The following is an 18,995-nucleotide window of genomic DNA, read 5'->3' on the forward strand; positions in this document are numbered from 1 at the left end:
AATGAGTATTATTTTTTAAAGTATGCAAGAATGCATGCATTTTCACACCATCAGGAACTGAGACTTGAGAGTTAGAATGTAGAACCCAGGTCACAGGCTTTTTTAATGATCATGTCTCTATTGGATTATGACAACTTAGGTTGGTTTAGAGAAGCTTCATTTTGCAGCAGGTGACCATTAATGCAAAGGTTCACAGCTGGCCAAAGTGCTAACCATAAATGACTGTTGAGTGTTCAAATGTAGAGATGAGTTTCTACTTCAATCCATCCAAGGCTAGATGGACTATATATACATACATATATACATTATATATATATATATATATATATATATATATACACACACACACACACACACAGAGAGAGAGAGAGAGAGAGAGAGAGAGAGAGAGAGAGAGAGACTGGACTATAGAGCTGGAGGATGGAGAGGAAGGCTATGAACCCCTATCTTCTAGATATACATCAAATAGAATAGACATCACAACTATGACTGTGCAATAAATGTGGCTCCTACCTGAGATGGCATGTACACACAAAACTAGGACATGGTGGTAGAGTGAAGCCAGTGAGTGTCAGCAGGGATAGAAGAGGGATAAAGGAAGGTAATGAATGTGATCATGGTACTTTCTTCATAGATACACATTTGTCAAAAGTATTTTAAAAGAGAGATAGTTGAATGAGATAACATAGATATTCTAATGTGGCAGTGCTAACATACAGCTGAGGAAAATGCCAGCTTTTTACAAATACGGTATTTGTGTTTCCAAGAATTAGGTATAACCCCTTTTACCACCTGCATCCCTGATTCAAGCATAAAAGAACAAGCTGATGTGAGCCATGTCAACAGAGGCCTAAACTCCAGTTGTCCTTCTCTCTGGCCTGGAGCCAGATCCTTGCTTCAGTTTGTGTCATTTTTCTCTGAGGTATGCATAAAGTGGAGGTTACTCATGTCACATCTGTTCTTGCTTTGTGAGTTCATTGGGGAAAAAATTACTGACTTTATTTTCCAAAGGAGACCCTTTTAAGAACTGCCGGATGCAGGGTGACCAGGAGAGGAGAGACCTGCACATATTCTTAAAAGCAAGACTTTCAGCTTTAGCATTCATAAAGCGTACCTTGGCCTATGTGCTCAGACTCTCACGATTCTATTCGATCTCTGTTCGGCTTAGAATTTCGGAAATGTTACAATGCTGCATTCCTTCTCTACAGAAGAAATTGAACCTGTGTATATATTACACGCCCATGTGCAAAATCTTCACAGACTGGATTGGCTTTTTTATGGCCCCTTCCCCTGCCACAGCTTCCAGCTTTAAAACAACCTTTTTTTTTTTTCCTTTTGAGTAGAATGAAAAAGGCTTCCTCCTACAAGAGGCTTTGTTGGAAATGAATAGCAATTTCGAGATAATTATGTCTAGGATTCCTTCATAACATTTTATATATTTCTTCTTTAGAAATGCTTATGGAATGCATGTATTTGGTAACAGATACGTTTTATATAACATACAAATTCATATTTGAAAATAAACATTTTTAAAAATTAGGTCAATTACTAGAGCAGAATGCACATAAATCTTTGAAATGAGACATCCTCGATATTGTTTTTTCCTTCCTTAAAGGATAAGTAATGGTTTCACTAATAAGCAAGTAGGAAAAAAACATAGAGTTGTGTAGAATGGTAATATTTCTAGGATAAATGAAGAACTCGTTATGGCTAAGCTATGAGATATCATAGTGTGATCTATATTTTCAGAATATCTACTCTGAAAATCATATGGAGAATTGGTTTGGAGGCCCTAAAAAGAGAGATAAGAGAAAAATGGTATACTATCTAGTTTTATGTCAAGTTGAAGCAAGCTAGATTTATCTGAAAAATGGAATCTCAACTGAGAAAATAATTCTGTAAGATGTGGATGTAGGAAATTTTCTTAATTAATGACTGATCAAGTAGGGTCCAGGCGATTGCTTGAGGCCACCCCTGGGCTGCTGATCCTGGTTCTATAAGAAATCAGGCTTAGCAAGCCAGCATGATTAAGTAGCACTCCTCCATGGCTTCTGCATCAGCTCTTGCCTCCAGATTTCTGCCTGGTTTGAGTTCCTGTCCTGACTTCCTTTGATGATGAACTGTGATGTGGAAGTGTAAGCTAAACAAGTCCTGTCCTCCTCAAGTTGCTTTGGTCATGGTGTTTCATCACAGAAGTAGTAACCCTGACTCAGACAAATGGGGAAATAGAAGATCATTTACAGCAATTATCATGTGTGTATTCATGGAAACACATGTGTAGAGAACAGGTAGCTTTGCAGAGTCCTCTTCAATCATTTCTCCACTGTATTTTTCTAGGCAGGCTCTCTAACTATGCTTAAAGCATTAATTAGATAAATTGGCTGGCAAGTAAGTTTTAGTAATTCTCTACTCTTTGACCTTCCCCTAACTTTAGGATTATAGACTTATAAGCTGGATCCCTGGCTTCTAAATGAGTGTAGAAGATTCAAGTTCAGGTCCATATGCTTGTAGAACAAGCATAGAAGACAAGAGTCTTCTCTGTTTCCACACTAATTTACTTGTTAATGCATATAAGCTTTCTTAACTACATACCAGAAATTCTTTCTGTGAGATGGTAAATATAGTTTGCTATTGTACTTCTCTTCTTGTTTAGCCTAGCACTTTCTACTTATCAAACATATTTTTTGTGCCATCTGCTCTTCTGTTTCTATGTTTGCCTGCATCTTCTTTTATGCTTTGTAAAATCTATGCTGGCTACCATTAATGACTTGACATACTGGATAGCATGAAGTCTTATATTCTCTGTTTACTTGTTGAGACATTCCTTTATTGGAGCCAAAAATGTCTGAGCTTGTATCCAAACTTGTAACCACTTTTGTAGGACTCAGAATAGAGTACTTATGACATGAGTGTCACATTAAATATGTAAATATAAACAATTAAATATAACATATACCAAAGGCTAATAATAGCACTGGTATGTATTTGCCAAATAATAAATTTCACTTTCTCTTTTTTCACAGAATTTTTCTACCTTTGACTCTCTGGCTTAACTCCTATTATCTCTCATCATGTTTTATCTTTCAGTATCTTTAAATCCTTACTTCTTTATAAGGAAAACAAAATAAAGAAGTAAAGAATTTTTCTAATTTCATTTTTAAAAGAGATATTCTTGGTTGAAAAGAATGACTTTTTTCATATTTCAGCATCTCTGACAGTTGAATAAAATATTGTGCATGTCTTCATTTCTTGGGTCAATTATTTCATCATGTTTATGTCTTGAAGCAATTAATTTGAAAGCAAGGTGATATTCACCAAATGAGATTCTACTTCCTGAAAGAAAATGATGACTGGGATGAAAATTACAGTGTCCCCTGTTGGAGAAACCTCAGATCATCTACTAACTCATGGATTTATTAATTATGCACTCATTTATTAATACCTTCCAGACTTCAAACCAGGCAGCAGGAACTTAAAGTAACTTTAATGTAAAAGGCACATACTTTTATACAATGACATCATGTAAATAAAATAGACCATCAAAGCTGAAAGACAGTCCAATGGGATCCTAGTTTTCCACTGTAGACCAGGATGCTCTGGAAGGTCAAAGAAAAAGAAAACTGGATGTGTCTAGAAGAACTGATGAGAGCATGAATACAGGAAGAAGTAACATGAAGTTGGAGCACCAAGTGAACCTTCAAAGGTCATGTGGTCCAACCTTTCAGGCTCTAAGCCTAGTAAAGGAAACTATAAAAATGCCTAAAATTGCGTATCACATACAGAAACTTCAAGAAAAATCTCAATTATTTAGTCCCGGTACTAATATTCTTTTCAATGTATACACAGGTCCATGATGTGTATGTAAGTATTCTGAAGAAGTCCCTAATATGCATTTTAGGGAATACAGTGTTTCCAAAGACCACAGTAGACATAGAGTTCAAAAAGACTGGCTGAATCAACCAACGAAGGAGATGTTAGGCAGGGGCACCACCTTAAGATGAAATTCCCAAGTCTTTAAATTCTGCCTTACTAGGTATTTGGGTACAGGTTATCCAGGAAGTCTAAAAGGTAACGAGGCAGTTTTTGCAATGAAGGCCTATGGGTTTCTAAAGTTGTTGACGGCCAAATGCTTTCTGCTGACTACAGTTCCTATATTTAGGTAGCTTTCCCATCCTTATAGAGGCTTTGCTTGGGATGGCCCATATCTTCAACTATTAGATAATAAATTTGTGGGACTGTGAAAGGCAGCCTGTTTTCAGGTTGAGCTAGGTTTAAACCCCACCCCGGGGACCCAACAGATAACTTTGCAAGGAATGGAAAGAAGTTTGCCACACTCCCAGACACTAGTCTCCTGACACAAGGCCCCAGTTCCATAATTCTGTGGACATCAGTCACATAGGGCAATGTCCCAAGCTCCTGGTATTCTGTCTGAACACCATGCCCACAGTTACCTGGCCACAGTCAGGGATGCTCCTCCCCATGGTTACCTGGCAACAGCTAGGTAGGCCCTGCTCACTATAAAAGGGGCAGTTTTCCCACCTCCTCTCTTACTCTCTTCCTCTTGTTTTTACTCTCTTACTCTTTCCTCTCTTACTTGTCCTCTTGCTTCCCCTCTCTTCGCGCATACTCTTCCCTCCTCTCTCCACATGGCCTCTACTTCTCTACTCTCTCCCTCACTCTGCCTTCCTCTGCCTCTCTCCATGACAATAAATGCCTTAAAACCATATACTGCCTCTTCTCATCAAGACCCTCTGCAAGGAACAATGGAACATTGTTCATGGAACAATGGAGGCTCAAAAGAGCCTCCCATCTCATCTCACTCAGGAAGCCTCCCTGCATTCTCAGCCACTGCTGCCAGCCATCTCAAGCCACCGAACCAGGCAAACAAAAGAACCAAAGACTGTCCTCCCTGCGAAAACCAGCCAGAAGGCTCTCCTCCCTGCCTTTTTCCCTTTGGCCCAGGGCCAGAGCCAGCCCTACAAGCCCACACTCCACTCTTAGTTCTCATCCCTTCCACAGCACTGAGCAGCATCTGTGGTACCAAAGAGCTAGAACCTGCCGTCCTTGGCCTCTGTGCAGGCCAAAGGACCCAGAGACAATTCCAGCAGGTCCACAGGGACCTCAGACTGAACTTCTTCTCCAGAGCAGGGATCTTGTCCCTTCTCACAGCCCAACACGGCCTCCATGAGTGGCCCCAGCACAGTGGTGGGCTGGATGAGAGCCACCATTTTAACTCACATAATTTGACTCATCTAATATTTATTGAAAAATTTCTATGCCAGATACTGTGCCACGATACGTTATGACATTATCTAGTGTTCCAACACCTATAGAAAAATATCTCCGGCGGGCATGGTGGCTCATGCCTTTAATCCCAGCACTTGGGAGGCAGAGGCAGAAACAGGCAGATTTCTGAGTTCGAGGCCAGCCTGGTCTACAAAGTGATTTCCAGGACAGCCAGAGCTATACAGAGAAACCCTGTCTTGAAAAAACCAAAAAACAAAAACCAAAAAACAAAAGAAAAATATCACCATGTATCTCACACATTCACAAACTTATGGGCTAAGTTCTTTTAAAACATATATTATCAACAACTAAAATGCCTTCCTAAATGTAAATTATAAGCAACCTAACAATGTATAATCACCATTTATACTTATTTGAAATAGGCAGCTGCAGGTATTGTAGCAACTACTTGTCTCAAGAGGGTATTGAGAATGACGATGGCTCTGAAGGAATATTCAGTTGTTTTTAAATGCTAATGTCTAGGCCAATTTGATTTCTTCATATGATTAGTTTTCAGAAATCCTTGAGAGACCATTCTTTTTTTTTTTTTTTTTCCAGAGCTAAGGACCGAACCCAGGGCCTTGCGCTTGCTAGGCAAGCGCTCTACCACTGAGCTAAATCCCCAACCCGGAGAGACCATTCTTATACAAGGATACTCACTGATTTCAAATTTGGAATATGTGTCCTTTTATCATTTCTTTTTTTTATTATTAGGTATTTTCCTCAATTACATTTCCAATGCTATCCAAAAAGTCCCCATTACACTCCCCCCCAGTCCCCCACCCCCCCCCCCACCCCTTGGCCCTGGCATTTCCCTGTACTGGGGAATATAAAGTTGGCAAGTCCAATGGGCCTCTCTTTCCAGTGATGGCCAACTAGGCCATCTTTTGATACAAATTTAGCTAGAGCCAAGAGCTCTGGGGTACTGGTTAGTTCATAATAATGTTCCACCTATGGGGTTGCAGTTCCCTTTAGCTCCTTGGGTACATTCTCTAGCTCCTCCATTGGGGGCCCTGTGATCCATCCAATAGCTGACTGTGAGCATCCACTTCTGTGTTTGCTAGGCCCCGGCATTGTCTCACAAGAGACAGCTATATCTGGGTCCTTTCAGCAAAATCTTGCTAGTGTATGCAATGGTGTCAACGTTTGGAAGCTGATTATGGGATGGATCCCTGGGTATGGGAGTCTTTAGATGGTCCATCCTTTCTTCACAGCTCCAAACTTTATCTCTGTAACTCTTTCCATGGGTGTTTTGTTCCCAATTCCAAGAAGGGGCACAGTGTCCACACTTTAGTCTTCGTTCTTCTTGAGTTTCATGCGTTTAACAAATTGTAACTTATATCTTGGGTATCCTAAGTTTTTGGGCTAATATCAACTTAGCAGTGAGTACATATTTTGTGAGTTCCTTTGTGAATATGTTACCTCACTCAGGATGATGCCCTCCAGATCCATCCATTTGCCTAGGAATTTCATAAATTCATTCCTTTTAATAGCTGAGTAGTACTCCATTGTGTAAATGTACCACATTTTCTGTATCCATTCCTCTGTTGAGGGGCATCTGGGTTCTTTCCAGCTTCTGGCTATTATAAATAAGGCTGCTATGAACATAGTGGAGCAGGTGACCTTCTTACCGGTTGGGACATCTTCTGCCCAGGAGAGGTATTGCTGGATCCTTTGGTAGTATTATGTCCAATTTTCTGAGGAACCGCAAAACTGATTTCCAGAGTGGTTGTACCAGCTTGCAATCCCACCAACAATGAAGGAGTGTTCCTCTTTCTCCACATCCTCGCCAGCATCTGCTGTCACCTGAATTTTTGATCTTAGCCATTCTGACTGGTGTGAGGTGGAATCTCAGGGTTGTTTTGAGTTGCATTTCCCTGATGATTAAGGATGTTGAACATTTTTTCAGGTGCTTCTCTGCCATTCGGTATTCGTCAGGTGAGAATTCTTTGTTCAGTTCTGAGCCCCATTTTTTAACGGGGTTATTTGATTTTCTGGAGTCCACCTTCTTGAGTTCTTTATATATATTGGATATTAGTCCCCTATCTGATTTAGGATAGGTAAAGATCCTTTCCCAAACTGTTGGTGGTCTTTTTGTCTTATTGACGGTGTCTTTTGCCTTGCAGAAGCTTTGCAACTTTATGAGGTCCCATTTATCGATTTTCGATCTTACAGCGCAAGCCTTTGCTGTTCTATTCAGGAATTTTTCCCCTGTACCCATATCTTCGAGGCTTTTCCCTACTTTCTCCTCTATAAGTTTCAGTGTCTCTGGTTTTATGTGGAGTTCCTTAATCCACTTAGATTTGACCTTGGTACAAGGAGATAGGAATGGATCAATTCACATTCTTCTACATGATAACCGCCAGTTGTGCCAGCACCATTTGTTGAAAATGCTATCCTTTTTCCACTGGATGGTTTTTGCTCCCTTGTCAAAGATCAAGTGACCATAGGTATGTGGGTTGATCTCAGGGTCTTCAATTCTGTTCCATTGGTCTACTTGTCTGTCGTTATACCAGTACCATGCAGTTTTTATCACAATTGCTCTGTAGTACAGCTTTAGGTCAGGCATGGTGATTCCACCAGAGGTTCTTTTATCCTTGAGAAGAGTTTTTGCTATCCTAGGTTTTTTGTTGTTCCAGATGAATCTGCAGATTGCCCTTTCTAATTCGTTGAAGAATTGAGTTGGAATTTTGATGGGGATTGCATTGAATCTGTAGATTGCTTTTGGTAAGATAGCCATTTTTACAATGTTGATCCTGCCAATCCATGAGCATGGGAGATCTTTCCATCTTCTGAGATCTTCTTTAATTTCTTTCTTCAGGGACTTGATGTTCTTGTCATACAGATCTTTCACTTCCTTAGTTAGAGTCACACCAAGGTATTTTATATTGTTTGTGACTATTGAGAAGGGTGTTGTTTCCCTAATTTCCTTCTCTGCCTGTTTATCCTTTGTGTACAGAAAGGCCATTGACTTGCTTGAGTTAATTTTATATCCAGCTACTTCACCGAAGCTATTTATCAGGCTTAGGAGTTCTCTGGTGGAATTTTTAGGGTCACTTATGTATACTATCATATCATCTGCAAAAAACGATATTTTGACTTCTTCTTTTCCGATTTGTATCCCCTTGATCTCCTTTTGTTGTCTAATTGCTCTGGCTAGGACTTCAAGTACAATGTTGAATAGGTAGGGAGAGAGTGGGCAGCCTTGTCTAGTCCCTGATTTTAGTGGGATTGCTTCCAGCTTCTCACCATTTACTTTGATGTTGGCTACTGGTTTGCTGTATATTGCTTTTATCATGGTTAGGTATGGACCTTGAATTCCTGATCTTTCCAAGACTTTTATCATGAATGGGTGTTGGATTTTGTCAAATGCTTTTTCAGCATCTAACAAGATGATCATGTGGTTTTTGTCTTTGAGTTTGTTTATATAATGGATTACATTGATGGATTTTCATATATTGAACCATCCCTTCATCTGGAACCTCTGGGTGGTCCCGTTAGTTGATATTGTTCATCTTATGGGCTTGCAATCCCTTCAACTCCTTCAGTCTATCCCCCCTGCTCTTCCATCGGGTTACCCAGTCTCAGAACGCTGAGTGGGTGTGAGAATCTATATCTGTATTGGTCAAATGCTGTTAGAACCTCTTGGGGAACAGCCATACCAAGCTCCAGTCAGCAAGTGCTTCTTGGCATCACCAATAGTGTCTGGGTTTGGTATCTGCAGATGTGATGGACCTTACATGTATAATTAGTAGTTGCATTTGTCCTTAGGCCCATTCATGCTGAGAAATATTCTCTATGATATTGCCAGATGGATATAGCTTTAACCTAGACTATACTATGTAAGTTATATATTACCAATTTAGTGACTTGAAAAGTTAACACCAATGTTTATTTTCATGAGTTTCTCAAGAATTTCAGGCAAAGCCAAATAATTTGAAGAATCTATCTATCTATCTATCTATCTATCTATCTATCTATCTATCTATCATCTATCTATAGTGTGTGTGTGTGTGTGTGTGTGTGTGTGTGTGAATAGAATTGCCTGTGCGTGCACATGTAGAGGCCAGAGGTAAGTAGACTTTCTTTATCTCTTGCTGTATTAGTAGCCCCTAGGGTCTACCTGTCTCTACCTCACCAGAGCTGAGGTTAAAGACATGTGCTGCCAAGCCAAACTTTCACTTTAGTGCTGGGGATTCAAACTCGGGTCCTCATGCTTGCAGAGCAAACACTTTATCCACTGGGCTATCTTTTCTGCACTGGTGGGAGATGTGTGTGTGTGTGTGTGTGTGTGTGTGTGTGTGTGTGCATGAAGGTACACATGGACTACAGAAGAGGGTTCCAATCCTCTGGAGCAGGAGTTATAGGTGGTGGTAAGCTGAACTGCCTCATGTGGGTGCTTGAAACCAAACTCCTCTTCTGCAAGGACAGGAAACTCTCTCAGACATTGACCCATCTCCCCAGATCAGAGCCATAATTTTTTTAATTGTATAAATGCTTTCTGATGATTTATGCTGTTCTAAAGAAGAATATAGATCTGTTCTAATAGTACTTAATTTAAAACAAGATGCTTATTTGATGCATCTTTCTGAAAGGATTTTTACCTCACCTTCAGTACCATCAGAAAATGTTTTTGATAATTGTTCTTACAAAAAGTTTGTATGCACTGGTTTTCCTCTCACCTAATTTATTCAAAGTAAATCCTAATTTTCCTATGATACCTGGCTATGACCAAAGCTTGAATTTAACTGTAAAAAAGCTTATTTCAAACACACACACACACACACACACACGCCCGCACGCACATGCACATGTTTATGTATGCCGATATATATCACTCATTTCTTTAGAGACTCTTATACACGGAAAAAACGTCTGACTATGCTTCTGATATGATCTAAAATACTGCCTATTCCATCAAGTCTTACCTGATTACATCACATGAAAATGATTGCTCCTCCTTGGGCATATTTTCACTTTATTTGTTTGTCTATGACTCATAAATCACAAGTCCTTTCTCATTCATATGAAGGATTTTATATTTGTATGCTTTCCTCTCCATTAGCCCATTGGCATTCTTTATCACAGGCACTGAAATTAGCATTTGTTCTATTTTAGTGGCTGTGCTAATAGAATCTGTATTTGACGAATAGCCTTATTAATGGAAAATTTAAACATCCATCACTTTACATGTATAATACTTAGCATCCCATACCATATAAAAAGCAGGTGTAAGAGTGGCTAAGTCCAAATAAGTGATTTCAAAATAAACAGTGATCTCTAACCTCCTAGGGCTGAAAGGATGTTGGAAATCATTTACTTCTGTCAATTGTGTATATAATGCATACAGCAGAAACCTAATGTGGGAAAGTGACTTACTAACTTTGCATGGCCACAAACAGGGAGCAGAAATAGAGACTGGGTGTTCCAATGAAAATGCTGAAGTTTTTTTCTTCTCTAACTTGTCAAGGGATTTGCATTAACACATCTGTAAACTCAACTATCTTTATCTCAAACTGTTTACCTGGAATACAACTAGATGGCATCATTTTCTTCTCTGGGTGGCTCTGGACGGGTAAATATGTTACAGAGAGCAACTAAATATTGTTTAACCCTCCTATTGATACTCCGGTATCCCAATGGACGTTTTAAATGAAGTCTTGGCAGTGATATATTTTCATTCCTCAAAGTAGATTTTCACTCACCAAGTACATAAAATGCAAAGCCTCTACTGTAAACTTTGAGAATTTTTCTCCAGACCCAAGTATGTTTTTTTTATTTATTTCAAAGCAAGAAAAGTTTCATTTTTAGTGAAACCAAAGAAAATTAGACTAATTGGAGCCTCTTTTGCTGGCATAATGTCAGAAACTTTAAGGAAGACTAAGAGAACTATTATACATTGAATCTAGTTTGGACAAAATTACTAAAAATACCCAATTGTTGTAAAATTAATGAATAAACTATAAAAATAGGTTGCCCATGAGTATGTGATAAAGACAAAATTTTGGTGATTAAAACTCACATTAACTTATCAAGTAAATAGAATGTGTCAAATAAGAGAGATGACAGTCACTTAAAGCATATTATGACATTTAGCTATGCATAAAAAAGCCTGCAGCTGAGTTGGTATGCCAAGACCTCTGAAGACCTCTTAGCTCAACCTTCCTACATAGCATTCCTCTTGCATAGAGTTTCTCTTTCCTTCTCTTAAAAACCCTAGTGTAAGTCACAGAACTTTTATTTTTGTTTTGTTTTTTTAATTTCATGGTCAGAATAATGAAGAAAAATATGGAAACATTTTATCAGGCCTTTGTTAAAAGCATTAATACTTGAGATCACTGCTTTTATTTCTCTTTATCTCAAGGGTCTTGCAAGATTTTTAACTAAGTCCCTCATGAAAACAGATAGATTTCGTTACTGCACGATGTTTGTCCTTCCTGGTGTCATTGGGATTATGATTCATTGTCTGTTAATAATCTCTCAATAAAAGCCTTTGCCTTAGATGCTGGAATTCAGTCATGGCTGAAAGCACTATGGAAATTGTTCTTTTTTTTTTTTTTTTCTTCTTTCTTTCTTCCATTATCATTTATCTTTTCTGTTACTGCCTTAAAGAGGTGCTAACATGACTCTTACCAACAAGGGGCAGTTTTTCTTATCTGGGTCTAGATTTTAACATGTTAATGTAAAAGATTAGCCTAAGGCTAAATTATCCCATTTCTTTTAAAAGGTAACACATAAAAGGTATTTCATGGGGCAGCACCAACCAAATCATATCTAACCCACTCTGCTAGTGACATTTATGGAGAAACAGAGCTATTGTTGGCTGTCTACAGAGAGGAAAGTGTCTTTGTCATATAATTGATATTTCAAAATCCTATAAACATCATATTCTCTAGAGAGCTATATATTATACTTCAGTGAAGTCATTTCAGGAACTTTTGAAGACGACTTTGAACTCTACACACATAATTTCACAGCACCAAATATCCCTGAATAGGTGTGTGATTTTTTGTCTTTTTACATATAACCTTAAATGCCAGGGTTTGAATAAAATATATCAGATAGGGTATTACAATTTTTGAAAAACATAGGTTCTAAATCTCTATCATAAGTGAAAAACGAGCTAGAGAGCTTAATGAAAGGCATACTTTTGTTTTGTAACCATTGAGATTGTTATTCAGTGTGCTTATAGAGGGGCACAGAATGTCCCCAACGAAGAAGTAATACAAACATGGTGCATACAGATAATTAATGGTGCATAATATTCATACACGAAACAAACTTGTTTCTGGAAGTTCTAATGCTCATTGTCATTTTCATAATTATCACCCAACTAGAATACTTTGCAACCATTGCCTTCTTAATTGCTCAAATTAGGCATGTTTGAGTTTGATTTTGTGCTTGGTGTTTCTTTTTGAAACATCTTTCATTATCTTTTGGTATGTCTCACTTTTTTTTCATTATTTGTTTGTTTGTTTGTTTGTTTTTTCTCAGTAAAAAGGACATTTACAATGAAAGATTTGCCTCACTTTCTGCATGTTCAGTCCTTTCTTCAGAAGTGAACATTCCAGGTATTCTCTAGTTCACAAGAAGCCAACTTTTCACATTTTAAAATAATTATGTCATAGTACTTAGATCAAATTTTTATAAAATTCAAGAATTTTCCTGACAAACTCACTGCTATATCTTCCCACTAGTCAGGTAGTTGTGTCATAATTATTTATTAATTGCACAAATAAAGAACTCAAAAGGACAGGATTATATAATCTTTCAGAAATTATCAGATTCAAGCCATCCATCATAATAGTGAAGTGTTCAGATCCTGAAAGACAGGTAGAACTGGCTTATTATAACAATTAGTGTTTATACCCATGTAAACACTACCTATAGGTCTCAAAACTTCAACATTCAGGGAAAAAAAAAGACAAAATAATGATGTGTAGATATGGACATGCCACAATATTTTGCTCAATGAACTTACAGCTTGAAAGTGAGAAACAGAGTTATATAATTATCCTGTTTTGTGAACATCAAAACTGGAATTTAAGTGACTCAACTGGTAGAGAAGCCAGATATTACACTGGAATGGCCAACCCTCATGCTTCTATGTCATATTTTTCAAATATCCTGTGTTCCCTTAATGATAGTAGGACAGAATGACTTTGGGAAAGGATGAACAAGGATGAACATTTAAATGAAGTTTGTTTTTGGTGACACATCTCACAGCTTTGACAATAAGGGACATGGATCTCCAGGAAATAAATACCACATTCAATCTTTTAAAAAGTTCTTTGACCAATGTAAGTTCCCTTAAGATAGAAACTTATGATTATCCAATTAAGGGAGTTCTAGTGATGTCATGATTTCTGAAATTTTGTAAACACTTGAGCACCAAATGTTTCAAAGAAGTTAGATGTTAGTACCTTGGAATGAATTCTCTGTGTTTATAAAACAATTTAATTTCCCTTTTTCTGAGTCTCAGTAAAACATTTTTGACTGAAAAAAAACGAACATATATTTTGAGGACTTTTTTACATCTAACAGTTTTTGGGGATTGATGGAGGCTACAATACATTAAATAGGAATCTCACTTACTTGACTCCTGGACCTACCTGCTGCTAAGTCTAGCAAGTTCCAATCTGGTGTCTTTGAGTAAGTATATATTGCTTCTGATTCTTATTCTTCTAAATTGCAGCTTGTAGAAAAGAAGCCAAAAGGACCTCCCATTCTGGAAGGTGCCAAATTGCTTTTGCAGACCTCAGCTATTCACAATGTTTGAAGACACTGCAGAGATGTGCAGATCTGTGGTTGAGCCCTCTACAACAGTACATAATTCAGAAAATACTTGGAGCTCCTCCATAAAGCCATATTTCAGTCACACATTTTAGGTATGCAATTTTAGCCAAAGCCATAATATAGCACTGCTGAGGACTTTTTTTTCTCCTTGAAAAAGTAATATGGATTTGGACAAAACATAGTAACCCCAAATTACAAGAATTAAATGTATCTCTTATGTGAAACTAAGAGCTACAGATCAGATGATCAATCACAGAAATGTAGAGTTTGATGCCTTCCTAGAGAATTCTCAGTCCAATATCTCATATAAGACTTCAATGTTCCCTGGGTCCCCATGGTCTTTTCTTAGCATCTTGTCCAAACTTATATAAAGCAGACATTTTCTGGGGTGGACCGGTCTGATATTATTATGCATTTCTTACCTTTAGGAAGCCTCCTTTACAAGAATTACATCCATCTGTGTTTGTTGAGCAGCATCCTGAAATACAAAGAATTGGGGGGGGGATCTCCTCAGTAGAGTAGTCCTTAGTTTGAAGAGGAGAACACATTCCTATCTATCATGTTTAGACTGTTTCAATCTCTCAACATAAACATTCTCTGTTTCTTTAGTAGAAATAATGTAAGCAACTGAAGAAAAGTATGGTGTACTATTAAAATACTGTAGCTCTAAATCCCAGTCTTCTATGTGTTCAGGAATGATGATGGGTTCTCTGCCTTTTATTGCTGTATTTCAGCGTCATTGTTTGTGAATAATGAAAAAAAATGACTATTTCACAGGGTTATGACTAAGAAAGTATGAGTCAAATTTCATGAAGCTTTTTCCATGGCAAATGGTAAGCACTATCACAGTTATTAAGAGCCTTAGAGGTCACTGACTATAAACCCTCCACTCATGGTCAACTTTGGCCCCTAACTACTATTTTCCTGTTAACACAAGATGGGTAAGTATGAACTTCACTACTCTTTGGAATTTATATTACTATGTGAAATGATGAAAGTATCTCGGTTTCGTTGAGAAATTTTAAAAGAAAGCTACTTCCTCCTGATCAAAATCGATCTTGGGTCGCGGATCTCTCAGAGACTAGACTGCACGGGTGAAAGGGCTGAATACAGAAGCTACACAGCTTCTGGAACAGAGCCTGTTACAGGCTCCAGACATCCGGGCACCTTCCCTGCCAGAGAAGAGGTGTCCACCCTGCCTGGGAGAGCTCTACTGCTGAGCACCTGGGGTAGCCATCTTGGGTCCCGGTCCCTCAGAACTACTCTGCACAGGTGAGAGTGCAGACTACAGAAGCTACACAGCTTCTGGGACAGGCAAAAGCTACACAGCTTCTGGGACAGACCCCATTTCAGGCTCCAGACATTGGGGCAGCTTCCCGGCCAGAGGAGAGGTGTACACCCAGGAGGGCTCTGCCAGAGCACCTGGGGGAGCAATCTTGGGTCCTGATCCCTCAGAGACTAGTCTGCACAGGTGAGAGTGTGGACTACAGAAGCTAACAGCTTCTGGGACAGGCAGAAGCAACACAGCTTCTGGGACAGGCCCTGTTTCAGGCCTTCATCTTCAGCCAGGAGGCAGGTCTGAACGCTATATATCTGTGTACTTTCCCTGCAAGAGGAGATGTTGCCTGCAGAGAGTACTCTGACCAATGAGACTCAGGAGAGAGCTAGACTCCCAAGTCTGCTAACAGAGGCTAACAGAATCACAGGAGGAACAAGCTCCAACCAGAGACAACTATAACAACTAACTCCAGAGATTACCAGATGGTGAAAGGCAAACATAAGAATCTTACTAACAGAAACCAAGAACACTCACCATCATCAGAACCCAGCACTCCCACCTCAGACAGTCCTGGATACCACAACACACCCAAAAACCAAGAATCGGATTTAAAATTATATCTCATGATGCTGGTAGAGGACATTAAGAAGGACTTTAATAACTCACTTAAAGAAATACAAGAGAACACTGCTAAAGAGGTAGAAGTCCTTAAAGAAATACAGGAAAACACAGCCAAACAGGTGATGGAAATGAACAAAACCATACAAGACCTAAAAAAAAAGGAAGGAGAAACAATAAAGAAAACACAAAGTGAAACAACACTGGAGATAGAAACCCTAGGAAAGAAATCTGGAACCATAGATGTGAGCATCAGCAACAGAATACAAGAAATGGAAGAGAGAATCTCAGGTGCATAAGATTCCATAGAGAACATGGGCACAGCAATCAAAGAAAATGCAAAATGCAAAAAGATCCTAACTCAAAATATCCAGGAAATCCAGGACACAATGAGAAGACCAAACCTACAGATAATAGGAGTTGATGAGAATGAAGATTTTCAACTTAAAGGGCCAGCAAATATCTTCAACAAAATTATAGAAGAAAACTTCCCAAACCTAAAGAAAGAGATGCCCATGAACATACAAGAAGCCTAGAGAACTCCAAATAGACTGGACCAGAAAAGAAATTCCTCCCGACACATAATAATCAGAACAACAAATGCACTAAATAAAGATAGAATATTAAAAGCAGTAAGGGAAAAAGTTCAAGTAACATATAAAGGCAGGCCTATTAGAATTACACTAGACTTCTCACCAGAGACTATGAAAGCCAGAAGATCCTGGACAGATGTTATGCAGACCCTAAGAGAACAAAAATGGCAGCCCAGGCTACTATACCCAGCAAAACTCTCAATTACCATAGATGGAGAAACCAAAGTACTCCATGATAAAACCAAATTCACACAATATCTTTCCACAAATACAGCCCTTCAAAGGATAATAAAGGGAAAACACCAACACAAGGATGGAAACTACACCCTAGAAAAAGCAAGAAAGTAATTCTTAAACTAACCTAAAGGAAGACAAGGAAGCAAGGACAGAATCCCAACTTTAACAAAAAAAATAACAGGAAGCAACAATCACTTTTCTTTAATTTCTCTTAACATCAATGGACTCAATTCCACAATAAAGAACATAGACTAATAGACTGGCTACACAAACAGACCCAACATTTTGTTGCTTACAGAAACTCACCTCAGGGAAAAGGACAGACCCTACCTCAGAGTGAAACAATTTTCCAAGCAAATGGTCCAAATAATCAAGCTGGAGTAGCCATTCTAATATCGAATAAAATTGACTTCCAACCAAAAGTTATCAAAAAAGACAAGGAGGGGCACTTCATACTCATCAAAGGTAAAATCTACCAAGATGAACTCTCAATTCTCAATATCTATGCTCCAACTATAAGGGCAGCCACATTCATTAAAGAAACTTCAGTAAAGCTCAAAGCACACATTGCACCTCACACAATAATAGTGGGAGACTTCAACACCCTACTCTTACCAATGGACAGATCCTGGAAACAGAAACTAAACATAGACACATGGACACTAACCAAAGTTATGAAACAAATGGATTTAATTGATATCTACAGAATATTTTATCCTAAAACAAAAGGATATACCTGCTTCTCAGCGACACATGTTACCTCCTCCAGAACTGACCAAATAATTGGTCACAAAACAGGCCTCAACAGATACAAAAATATTGAAATTATCCCATGCATCCTATCTGATCACGACAGACTAAGGCTGATCTTCAATAACAACATAAATAATAGAAAGCCAAGATTCATGTGGAAGCTGAACACTGTACTCAATGATTTCCTTGGCCAAGGATGAAATAAAGAAAGAAATTAAAGACTTTTTAGAGTTTAATGAAAATGAAGCCACAACATACATAAACTTATAGCCCTGAGTGCCTCCAAAAAGAAACTAGAGAGAGCATACCCTAGCAGCATGACAGTACACCTAGAAGCTCTAGAACTAAAGGAAGCAGATTCACCCAAGAGGAGTAGATGGCAGGAAATAATCAAATTCAGGGCTGAAATCAACCAAGCAGAAACAAAAAGAACTATTCAAAGAATCAACCAAACCAGGAGCTGGTTCTTTGAAAAAATTAACAAGATAGATAAACCCTTACCCAGACTAACAAGAGGGCACAGGGACAAGTATCCTAATTAACAAAATCAAAAATGAAAAAGGAGACATAACAACAGAACCTGAGGAAATCCAAAACATCATCAGATCCTAATACAAAGGCTATACTCAACAAAACTGGAAAACCTGGATGAAATGGACAAGTTTCTAGACAGATACCAGGTACCAAAGTTAAATCAGGATCAGATTAAAATCTAAACAGTCCCTTTTCCCCTAAAGAAATAGAAACAGTCACCAATAGTCGCCCAACCAAAAAAAGCCCATGACCGAGTTCTATCAGAACTTCTAAGGAGACCTAATTCCCACTCTTCTCAAGCTATTCCACAAAATAGAAACAGAAGGAAGTCTACCCAATTCATTCTATGAAGCCACAATTTCCCTGATACCTAAACCACACAAAGAACCAAGAAAGAAAGAGTACTTCAGACTAATTTCCCTTATGAATATCAATGCAAAATACTCAATAAAATTCTCACAAACTGAATCCAAGAACACATCAAAATGATCATCCATCCTGACCAAGTAGGCTTCATCCCAGGGATGCAGGGATGGTTTAATATACAGAAATCAGTCAACGTAATCCACTATATAAACAAACTCAAAGATAAAAACCACATGATCATCTCATAGATACTGAGAAAGCATTTGACAAAATCCAACACCCATTCACGATAAAAGTCTTGGAAAAATCAGGAATTCAAGGCCCATACCTAAACATAATAAAAGCAATCTACAGCAAACCAGTAGCCAACATCAAACTAAATGGAGAGAAACTCGAAGCAATCCCACTAAAATCAGGGACTAGACAAGGCTGCTCTCTTTCTCCCTACTTATTCAATTTAGTACTTGAATTCTAGCCAGAGCAATTCGACTACAAAAGGAGACCAAGGGGATACAAATTGGAAAGGAAGAAGT

The sequence above is a fragment of the Mus caroli genome, unplaced genomic scaffold (genome assembly GCF_978045245.1).
Source record: "Mus caroli unplaced genomic scaffold, Mus_caroli_1 scaffold_6, whole genome shotgun sequence".
In the NCBI taxonomy this organism is placed as follows: Eukaryota; Metazoa; Chordata; class Mammalia; order Rodentia; family Muridae; genus Mus; species Mus caroli.